The sequence below is a fragment of the Canis lupus genome, chromosome 11 (genome assembly GCF_003254725.2).
Source record: "Canis lupus dingo isolate Sandy chromosome 11, ASM325472v2, whole genome shotgun sequence".
NCBI classification, from domain to species: domain Eukaryota; kingdom Metazoa; phylum Chordata; class Mammalia; order Carnivora; family Canidae; genus Canis; species Canis lupus.
The window spans coordinates 51121773-51132491 of NC_064253.1; the positions used below are offsets into that span (position 1 = coordinate 51121773).

The following is a 10719-nucleotide window of genomic DNA, read 5'->3' on the forward strand; positions in this document are numbered from 1 at the left end:
CTGAGTTCTGGGAGATGGGCAATGACAGCCAGATCTCTACCTTTGGAAGGTGGGTCAGTAAGGAATTCTGTGAATTTTAGGAGCGTACGTGTTAATACAGAGGTAGAAGAGCCTGCAATCGCCGGAGAGAAGTAGGGCCTTTGCTTTGTACAAATGTCAAGTGAACTCTGTGACAGTTACAAATGTTCTGTAATTTAATTAGCGCTTGAGTCTTCTCTCCGATTTACACTCGCCGCACGATTTCCCGAGATACCGCAGGGAAAGTCAGCGCTCACCAGCTACCTGTAGATGGCAGCACAGGACCCTTGCAGAACTGAAGGGCTTTGAGTCCAGGGTCTATCGGGCCTCTCCGTGGAGCTGGTGATATAGATTGTGGATCAAACCTGATAAAGTTCTCTGAAAGTCTCAGATTCTTTAGGTTTCTGGGACTTTTTTTTTTTCGGTAAGTAGTTAACTTAAGCTGGTTTACTGAACACCAGTGATATTCAAAAAAAAAAAAGTTTTTCTCTATCCTCAAGGAACTTGTTTAAGTTGTCAGACAAATAGCTTGATAATCCTACAAAGAGTAAAGGTGGAAGGGTTTGGAGTAGTGGAAAAAGCATAGGCCTCTGAACTTTGGGTGTTGGATATTTACTAGCTGTATGAATTTGGCTAAATTACTTGACTTTAAATGATACATATCATTAACTAAAGTCCATACCTTGCTGATATTTCCTTAGTTTTTCCTTATGCCATTTTTTCTGTTCCAGCATCCCATCCAGGATAGCACATTGCATTTAGTTGTCATGTCTCCTTAAACTTGTCTTGGCTGTAACATTTTTTCAGATTTCCTTGTTTTCAATGGCATTGATGGTTTTACCATAGGATGTTTTACAGAATATCTTTCAGTAGGATTTGTCTGATTGATTAGACTGGGGTTATGGGTTTTGGGAAGGAAGACTCATGAGTTAAAGTGCCAGCTTCTTTCTTTCTTTTCTTTCTTTCTGTATCTCTTTCGTTCCTTTAAAAATATTTTATTTATTTATTTCAGAGAGAGTGAACAAGTGAGAGAGAACATGAGCTGGGAGGACAGAGGGAGAAGGAGAAGCAGATTCCCTGCTGAGCAGGGAGCTGTTGGGTCACAGGGCTGGATCCTGGAACTTGGATCCTGGCGTTCCAGGATCATGACCTGAGGCGATAGTAGGCGCTTAACCAACTGAGCCACCCAGGTGCTCAAAGTGCCAGTTTTATCACATCATATCAACCTATGTGTGTGTGTATGTAGTATATTTATATATACAATATTGGTATTGGTATTCATATTAATATGAATAATATTCATATTACAATGGCTCTTAAACATTCTCTGAGTATTCTCCAAGATTTAAAAAAATGTCTTTATGAGGGGCTCAGTTGGTAGAGCATATTAACTCTTGATCTCAGGGTCAGGAGTTCAAGCCCAATGTTGGGTATAAAGCTCATATAAAAAATAAAATTAAATTAAAGGAAATAAATAAAAAAATTCTTTATGAAATATGTTAGGCATAGAGAAAGTTATAAAGAATACTATAACAAACACCCACATTCTTTTCACACAGCTTTATCAAATATTAATATTTTACCACATTTGCTTTAAATTCTCAAGAAAATTAATATTTCAGATAAGTTGAGCTTTTATATACTCCTTCCTAATCTCATTCCATTCTCTTCTTTGCTCCTCATCTTCTCTTTCCAGCAGTAACCACTATTCCAAATTGGTATTTATTTTTCCTCTACATTAAAAAAAATAAATTTATTGACTGATGTACATGTATTTTTATTGGATATATACTTAGAAGTACTGAGTAATAGGGCATGTATATGTTCAGCTTCAATAGATACTGCCAAAATTTTTTCCAAAGAGATTGTAGCAACAGTTCACGGTGCTACAATATATGTGAAGTCTAGTTTCTCTACTTTCTTGCTAACTCTTGAGGTTGTCAGTCTTCTTAATTTCAGCTATTCTAGTGTATATGCAGAAGTATCTCACTGTGGCCTTAGTTTGCATTTCCTTGATATCTAGTAAATTTGGGCACCTTTCCATATGCCTACTGGTTACCATTCGTGATTTGCCTGGTCAAGTCCTTGGCCCATTTTTCTTTTTTCTTTTTTTAAAGATTTTATTTATTTATTCATGAGAGACACAGAGAGAGAGAGAGGCAGAGACACAGGCCGAGGGAGAAGCAGGCTCCATGCAGGGAGCCCCACGCGGGGCTCAATCCCAGGTCTCCAGGATCACGCCCTGGGTGGAAGACAGGCACTAAACCGCTGAGCCACCCAGGGATTCCCTTGGCCCATTTTTATATTTGGTTGTCTGTCTTTTTTCTATTTGTAAGAGCTCCTTGTATATTCTGTATATGATTATTTTGTTAGAGAAATCTATTGCAAATAACTTTTCCCATTCTGTAGCTTTCTTTATTTTCTAAGTAGTGTTTTTCAATGAACAGAAGTTCTTAACTTTATTTTTAAAAATTATTTATTTATTTGAGAAAGAGAGAGAGAGAGCACGAGCAGGGGGGAAGGTCAGAGGAAGAGGGAGAAACAGACATCCTGCTGAGCAGGGAGCCTGATGTGGGGCTTGATCCCAGGACCCTGAGATCATGACCTGAGGGGAAGCCAGATGCTTAACCAACTAAGTCACCTAGGTGGTCTGAGAAGTTCTTAACTTTAATATAGTCCAATTTATTTCATTGTTTGTGGATAATGACTTTATTTTATACCTATTTAAGAAGTCTTTGCCTATCCCAAGTTAATGAATATATTCTCTTATGTCATTGTCTAGAACCTTTATTATTTTACCTTTTATAACTCATCTACAATAGATTTTGTGTATGGTGTGAGGTAGGAGTCAAGATTCATTTTTTTCCCCATATGGTTATGGAACTGATCCAACACTTTTTGTTAAAAAACATCATCAAAGTACAACTTTCAAAAAGTTAAAAGCAAGATTCTAATAAGGATATGGAATGAGGGATACCTGGGTGGCTCAGCGGTTGAGTGACTGCCTGCGGTCCAGGGCGTGATCCCGGGGTCTGGGATCGAATCTCCAGAAAGAGCCTGCTTCTCCCTCTGCCTATGTCTCTCATGAATAAATAAATAAAATCTTAAAAAAAAATTATATGGAATGAATGCATGACAAATTCATTTAACTCATTACTGAAGGAATAAGGAAGATGATAAAGCATGTTTGATGAGCGTTCAAGGAAATTTTTTTTAATTTAATTTAATTTAATTTTTTTATTGGAGTTCAATTTGCCAACATATAGCATAACACCCAGTGCTCATCCCATCAAGTGCCCCCCTCAGTGCCGGTCACCCAGTCACTCCCACCCCCCGCCCACCTCCCTTTCCACCACCCCTTGTTCATTTCCCAGAGTAAGGAGTCTCTCATGTTCTGTCTCCCTCTCTGATATTTCCCACTCATTTTTTCTCCTTTCCCCTTTATTCCCTTTCACTATTTTTTATATTCCCCAAATGAATGAGACCATATAATGTTTGTCCTTCTCCGATTGACTTACTTCACTCAGCATAATACCCTCCAGTTCCATCCACGTTGAAGGAAATGGTGGGTATTTGTCATTTCTAATGGCTGAGTAATATTCCATTGTATACATAAACCACATCTTCTTTATCCATTCATCTTTCAATGGACACCAAGGCTCCTAAGGAAATTAGGTATTGTATTAGAGTTATGGTGGGGGGGGCAATATGTTTATATGTATGCATATATATGCACATATATATACATAACCATACACATATGTGCATATATATGCATACACACATACATAGAGATGGAGAGATTTTATTATAAGGAATTAGCTTACAGGATTATGGAGGCTAACAAGTCCCAAGATCTTTAAGGCTGGCAAACTAGAGACCTAGAAGAGGTGATGGTATAGTTCCAGTCCCAATCCAAAGGCCTGATAAAAAGCTGACAGTATGATTGTAGTCTGAAAGCCAGCAGGTTGAAGACCCAGGAAGAGCTGATGTTTGACTCTAAAGGCAAGATAAAGGACCAATGTCCCAATTGAAACAACTGGCCGGTCAGAGAGAAATGTTTTCTCTCTCTGTTTTTTAGAGATTTTTAAGTAATTTAAGCCAACATAGAGCTCAAACCCATAGCCCTGAGATCAAGTCACATACCTTACAAATTGAGCCAACCGAGCACCTGGAGAAATTTTCTCTGACTCAGCCTTTATATTGTAGTGAGGCTTCAGCTGATTGGATGAAGCCCACCCACCTAGGAAGAGCAATCTGGTTTACTCAGTCTATTCAAATGTTTTTTTTTTTTAATTTTTTATTTATTTATGATAGTCATAGAGAGAGAGAGAGAGAGGCAGAGACACAGGCAGAGGGAGAAGCAGGCTCCATCACCGGGAGCCCGATGTGGGATTCGATCCCGGGTCTCCAGGATCGCTCCCTGGGCCAAAGGCAGGCGCCAAACCGCTGCGCCACCCAGGGATCCCAGTCTATTCAAATGTTAATCTCATCCAGAAACATCCACCCAGAATAATGTTTGACCAAATATTTGGGCACTTTGTGGCCTAGTCAAGTTAACACAAAAAATTAACCATCACAAGTATTTATAGGCATTTGAAAAAGGTATGTTAGATAAAAGTTAGTTAAAACTGGTTAATGTCTGCAGGATAATAACACCATAACCTTTCCTTTTCTTTTAAGATTTATTTATTTATTTTAGAAAAAGAGTGCACATGAGCAAGAGTTGGGGGGGCAGGGAGAGAGAGGAAGAGAGAAGGGGAGAGAGATTCCTCACTGAGCATAGAGCCTGACATGGGGCTCAATTTCAGCACTCTGAGATCATGACCTGAGCCAAAATCAAGACTCAGACACTTAACTGACTGAGCCACCCAGGCACCCCCACCTTTTTAAAAAAATAATTAATTTATTTATTTCAGTAATCTCTACATCTAACATAGGGCTCAAACTCACAACCAACCCCACAGTCAAGAGTTGCATGCTCTTCTGACTGAGCCAGCCAGGTTCCCAATAACCTTTTCCACTCATCAGAAATCCTTTGCATCATTACCAAACAAAAATCTGTAAGTTATCACGTGACTTCACAGTTTTAGCCTTTAATCAATAATAAATAGAGAATGAGTTAAAGACAAGTATATTACCTTGATAGTTCATCTTTATCAGGATCCCTGGGTGGCGCAGCAGTTTAGTGCCTGCCTTTGGCCCAGGGCATGATCCTGGAGTCCCAGGATCGAATCCCACGTTGGGCTCCTGGTGCATGGAGCCTGCTTCTCCCTCTGCCTATGTCTCTGCCTCTCTCTCTCTTTCTCTGTGACTATCATAAATAAATAAAAATTAAAAAAAAAAAGATAGTTCATCTTTATTTAGCCCTACTGACTCTTCTTTATAGCATTTCCAAGTTGTGGATGATTTGTGTCAACAAAACAATCTTTATTCCCAGTGCTCTATAGTGTCTCCTTTTTTATAAATCAAGTGTTTGTCACAAGTGTTCGTCACTTCTATAATTTTGTAATAAATTTTGATATCTAGTAGTCTATGGCCTCCAATTTTAAGATTGTAAGATTATATTGACTATTCTTGGCCATTCCATTTCCATCTAAAAAATTTTTAAGCAAACTCTATACCCAATGTGGAGGCAAACTCTAAGATCAAGAGTTATATAATGGGATGCCTGGGTGGCTCAGTCAGTTAAGCATCTGCCTTCAGTTCAGGTTGTGATCCCAAGGTCCTCAGATTGAGCCCCACATTGGGCTCCTTCCTCCTCAGAGCACCTGCTTCTCCCTCTCCCTCTGCCTGCTGCTCCCTCTGTTTGTGTTCTCTCTCTCTGCTAATAAATAAATAAAATCTTAAAAAAGAAAAAAGGAAAAGAAAAAAGAAAAAGCTGTATACTTTCCAGACTGAGCCAGCCAGGTGCCCTTCTATATAAATTTTAAGATCTTATCAATTTTCACACACAGGGATCCCTGGGTGGCGCAGCGGTTTGGCGCCTGCCTTTGGCCCAGGGCGCGATCCTGGAGACCCGGGATCGAATCCCACATCAGGCTCCCGGTGCATGGAGCCTGCTTCTCCCTCTGCCTGTGTCTCTGCCTCTCTCTCTCTCTCTCTCTCTCTCTGTGACTATCATAAATAAATTTTTAAAAAAATTAAAAAAAAAATTTCACACACACACTCACACACACACACCTATCTACTAGGATTTTCATTAGGATTGTGTTAAATCTAGGGACCCCCGGGTAACTCAGTGGTTGAGTGTCTGCCTTTGGCCTGGGTCCTGATCCCAGGATCCTGGGATCAAGTCCCTTATCGGGCTCCCCTCAGGGAGCCTGCCTCTCCCTCTGCCTGTGTCTCTGTGTTTCTCATGAATAAATAAAATCTTTAATAAAAAAAAAATGATTGTGTTAAATTTATAGAAAAACATTTAGGTTGTTTCTAGTTTTTTGCTGTTACAAATAAATACTAACTTTCCTTTATTTAATAAAGAGGTTGTAGGACTTTATGGGAATCTTTTCACTTTAGGCTCAAAGGAAAAATAATAATTTGGCAGCTCTAAGTACACTGCTCTTTTAAAACAAAACATTGAGGGAGATTTAATTTTGCCTAGAGGAATTTATGGGTCAACAAATTGAACATAAATTTTAATATATTTCAATGGTTTTAACATTTTATATGTTGAGTTTGAGGTACCAGAGTAGTCTTCAGGTAGAGAAATCTAGCGGGTTATTGGACATATGGGTCTGAAACTAATGAGAACAGTCTGAGCTAAATATATAGATTTGGAATCTATTGATATATATAGATAGCAAATATCTATGGGCAAGGTTAGAGTTTGTGAAGGAAAAAATGGGCTGTACACAGAAACTTGGGGCTCTATTTCATGTCTATATTAACTAATTTGAGGAGGAAAATGAACCTGAGTAACAGTAGATTAAGGAGCAAGGGCCCCTAGATCTCGTTTGTATATGTGTTGGGGTGTAGGCAGGCCTTGGTCTTCTCCATAGAGCTTTTTATAGTGCCTTGACCACTGGGCAGGGCTATGTTAATTCCAAGTTCCTTCTCTCTACCACATCTTCCACTAACCCCCCAACCCCTAATCCTCTACTCCTTTTCCTGGCCCTTTGTGTGTTTTGGCTCTTGGAATCAGCAACTGTTCTCTTTTTGCCAGTAAGGTTGACTTCCTCTAGGTACCTGGATTTGCTCATCTGCCCAGGTTCATAAAGATAGGAATTGATTTCCAGCAGCCCAGATCCAGGCAAGAAAGCACAGTACAGCAGCAGTGGGAGCTGGGGAAAGCACCCAGTGGGCCACGAGCAAATCAGCTTCCAACAGTTTAATAATGAGGTCCTGAAGACCCACAATTGCCAAGAGTAGCATGGTGTTCCCCCTGCACTGAAGCTCTGCAAGAAGACCAACCAGGAGGCTTAGCATTATTCAGAAGCCCTGGCCAGCCCAAGGATGCTCAAGCCCAGCCTAGAGTCTAGTCACAGCCAGTTTGGAGAGAGAACTTGGCATGGGCTTCCTATGATCAGACAGAAAAGGAGATGGCTGATAGATGGTACAGTGAAATCAAGCACTACAACTTTCACCAGCCTGACTTCATCTCCAGGACTGGGTACTTCACAGATGATATCAAAGAATACAAAGAAGATGGGAGTAGGGAAGGCACTTGCAAGTGAGGGGTCTTCCTTCATGGTGGCCTGATACTTCCTAGCAGGGAATGTTGTCAACTAGGCCTCTTTGAAGAAAATATCTTGCCTCCAAAGAAGGAATTTGTTAAATGTAATGGGAAGGTGGCAGACTTAATGTGGATAGGAAGTGCCTAGAACAATGAAAACTGGGATCCCTGGGTGGCGCAGCAGTTTGGCGCCTGCCTTTGGCCCAGGGCGCGATCCTGGAGACCCGGGATCGAATCCCATGTCAGGCTCCCGGTGCATGGAGCCTGCTTCTCTCTCTGCCTGTGTCTCTGCCTCTCTCTCTCTCTCTCTCTCTCTCTCTCTCTGTGACTATCATAAATAAAAAAAAAAAAAAAAAAAAATTAAAAAAAAAAACAATGAAAACTCAACTGTGCTTCTGCCCCTCTGGATGTATGTGCTTGTGTGTGATGCATGTGAGTGTCTCTTGTACACATACTTGAATATACAGCTCTGCGTGAACTTTTTTTTTTTCTTCTTAGAGAAAGTATTGGGTGTGGGGGACAGAGGGAAGAGAGACAGAGGGAGAGGGAGAATCTTCAGCAGACTTCACACCCAGCATGGAGCCTGATGCAGGGCTGGATTTCAAGACACTGAGATCATGACCTAAGCTGAAATCATGAGTCAGACGTTTAACCAACTGAACCACCCAGGCCCCCCTGCATAAACTTAATCTTATCAAAGGAAGGGTCATATAAAGGCTTTAATGGTTACCTAGATAGACCACAGTTATTTGGACTTTGGGGGGAAAATCAATTATAAAACTTTTAAAAATTATTTTTAAGAAAATTTATTTTGTACATTACTTGTAATATCCATCTTTGGACTTTTTGAATTCTAATGTTTGTGATGCTTTGAAGTGAAGTTCATTTTATGTGATCATGCGTTGTAATCTACTTTTGGTAGATTTAAGAATTTAAAATTTGAGAATGTCTTTTTTTCTTAACAATTTTATTTTTACGGGCATCTGGCTGGGTCAGTCAGAAGAGCACACAACTCTTGATCTTAGGGTTGTGAGTTCAAGCCCCACAGTGGGTGTAGAGATTACTCAAAACAAAACAAAACAAAAAAACCAAAGCAAATGATTTCAAGTGGTTTTCCTTGGCTCTTGATAGTCCATAGTTGCCAATAGTGTTTGGTTGTTATTTGACAAGTTAATGCTGAATTTGAAGCAACTGAAGAATTAGCCTCTCTGAATAATCTGCATGAAACAATTACAGGTAAAAATGTTTTTAAGGAAGTTGAGAAAACATTAATTCAGCACAACCTGAAATCTGCTAAATTGTTTCACAACTGATGGTGGCAAAAATATATGTGGAGCAGAAAAAGGGCTTAGTTCAACAAATTTACAAGTCTTATGAAAATGTAATATATTTAAAGTGTATCGTTATTCACGGGGTGCCTAGTTAACTCAGTTGGTTGACTCAACTCATCATGACAGGTGATGATCTCATGAGTGGTGAGATCCAGCCACATCAGGCTCCATGCTCAGTGGGGAGTCTGCTTGAAGACTCTATCCCTCTGCCCCTCTCTCTCAGTCATATGTTTGGGAGCCTGCTTCTCCCTCTGCCTATGTCTCTGCCTCTCTCTGTCTCTCATGAATAAATAAATAAAAGCTTTTTTTTAAAAAAATAAAGTCCTAGTGTCAATAGTTGACTTCATTCAATCTCGTAAACACAACCATCATCAGTTCTTTGGGTTTTATTTTGTTTTGTTTTTTTTGTTTTGTCAGAAATAGAAGCTGAATATCTTGATTTGCCCCACCACACAGCAATTTGATGGCTTAGCATTGGTAATGTTTTATTATGAGTTTTTGAGCAAAAACTGGGCAGGGGGGGCCTGGCTGGTATACCATGACTCCTGATCTCAGAGTTGTGAGTTTGAGCCCCATGTTGGGCATAGAGATTATTTTATTTATTTTAATTTTTAAAAGACTTTATTTAAGAGAGAGAAAGTGTGCCAGAGAGCATGAGCAGAGGGAATAGCAGAGGGAGAAGGAGAAGCAGGCTCTCCGCTGAGTAGAGAACCTGAGAGGGGGCTCAATCCCTGGACCCTGGGATCATGACCTGAACCGAAGGCAGATGTCCAACAGACTGAGCTACCCAGGTGCCCTTATTTTATTTTATTATTATTATTATTTTTAAAGACTTTATTTATTTATTCATGAGAGACACACAGAGAGAGGCAGAGACACAGGCAGAGGGAGAAGCAGGCTCCATGTAGGGAGCCTGATGTGGGACTCGGTCCTGGGACTCCAGGATCACGCCCCAGGCCGAAGGCAGGCGGTGAACCACTGAGCTACCCAGGGATCCCCTTATTTTATGTTTTTAAAGATTTTTTACTTATGTATTTGATAGAGAAAGAGTGCACGTGCAGAGTGGGCACAAGCAGACAGAGAGGGAGAGGGAGAAGCAGGCTACCTGCTAAGCAGGGATCCTAACGCAGGCCCTAGTCCCAGGATTCCTGGGCCATGACCTGAGCCGAAGGCAGATGCTTAACTGACTGAGCCACCTAGGCACCCGTGATTACTTTAAAAATAAATAAAAACTTAATTTAAAAAATTGAGCAAATATCCAGAGGAGAAGCTAACAGAATTCTACAAATGCTTTCCAAGCAATGAATATGCTCAGTTGAATCACATGCTTGTGGACTGACAGCAGTATTTGACAGTAGTTATCTGTGTGAAAAGACAGATGAGATACATAAAATCTCATTACAGATCAACATTAATCTAGTTGAACATTTGCAATTGATTCTGATAATGCTGGAACCCAACTAAGCAAAATGCATACTCCCCAAAGGAATTTTATCCCTCTCATTAGTAAACCTATTGTACCAAAACTTGTATTTAATAATTATTGGTTTATTTTGAATAGTACTAATTAAAATTTTGTGGAAATTTGTTTTCTCTCTTGTTTACGAATACCTATACAATAGCCTCAATTTTGCTTTTTTTGGCCTAAAACCTGAGTATTTACTGAATGGTCCTTTATAGAAGTTTGCTGGTCTCTGC

At 40.0% G+C, this 10719-nt stretch overlaps 1 pseudogene; it reads left to right on the top strand.

Moving 5' to 3' along the window:
* The first annotated feature begins 14 nt into the window (after window positions 1-14).
* LOC112649716 (Golgi-associated plant pathogenesis-related protein 1-like) lies at window positions 15-9811 on the top strand (annotated as a pseudogene).
* The last annotated feature ends 908 nt before the right edge of the window (window positions 9812-10719 follow it).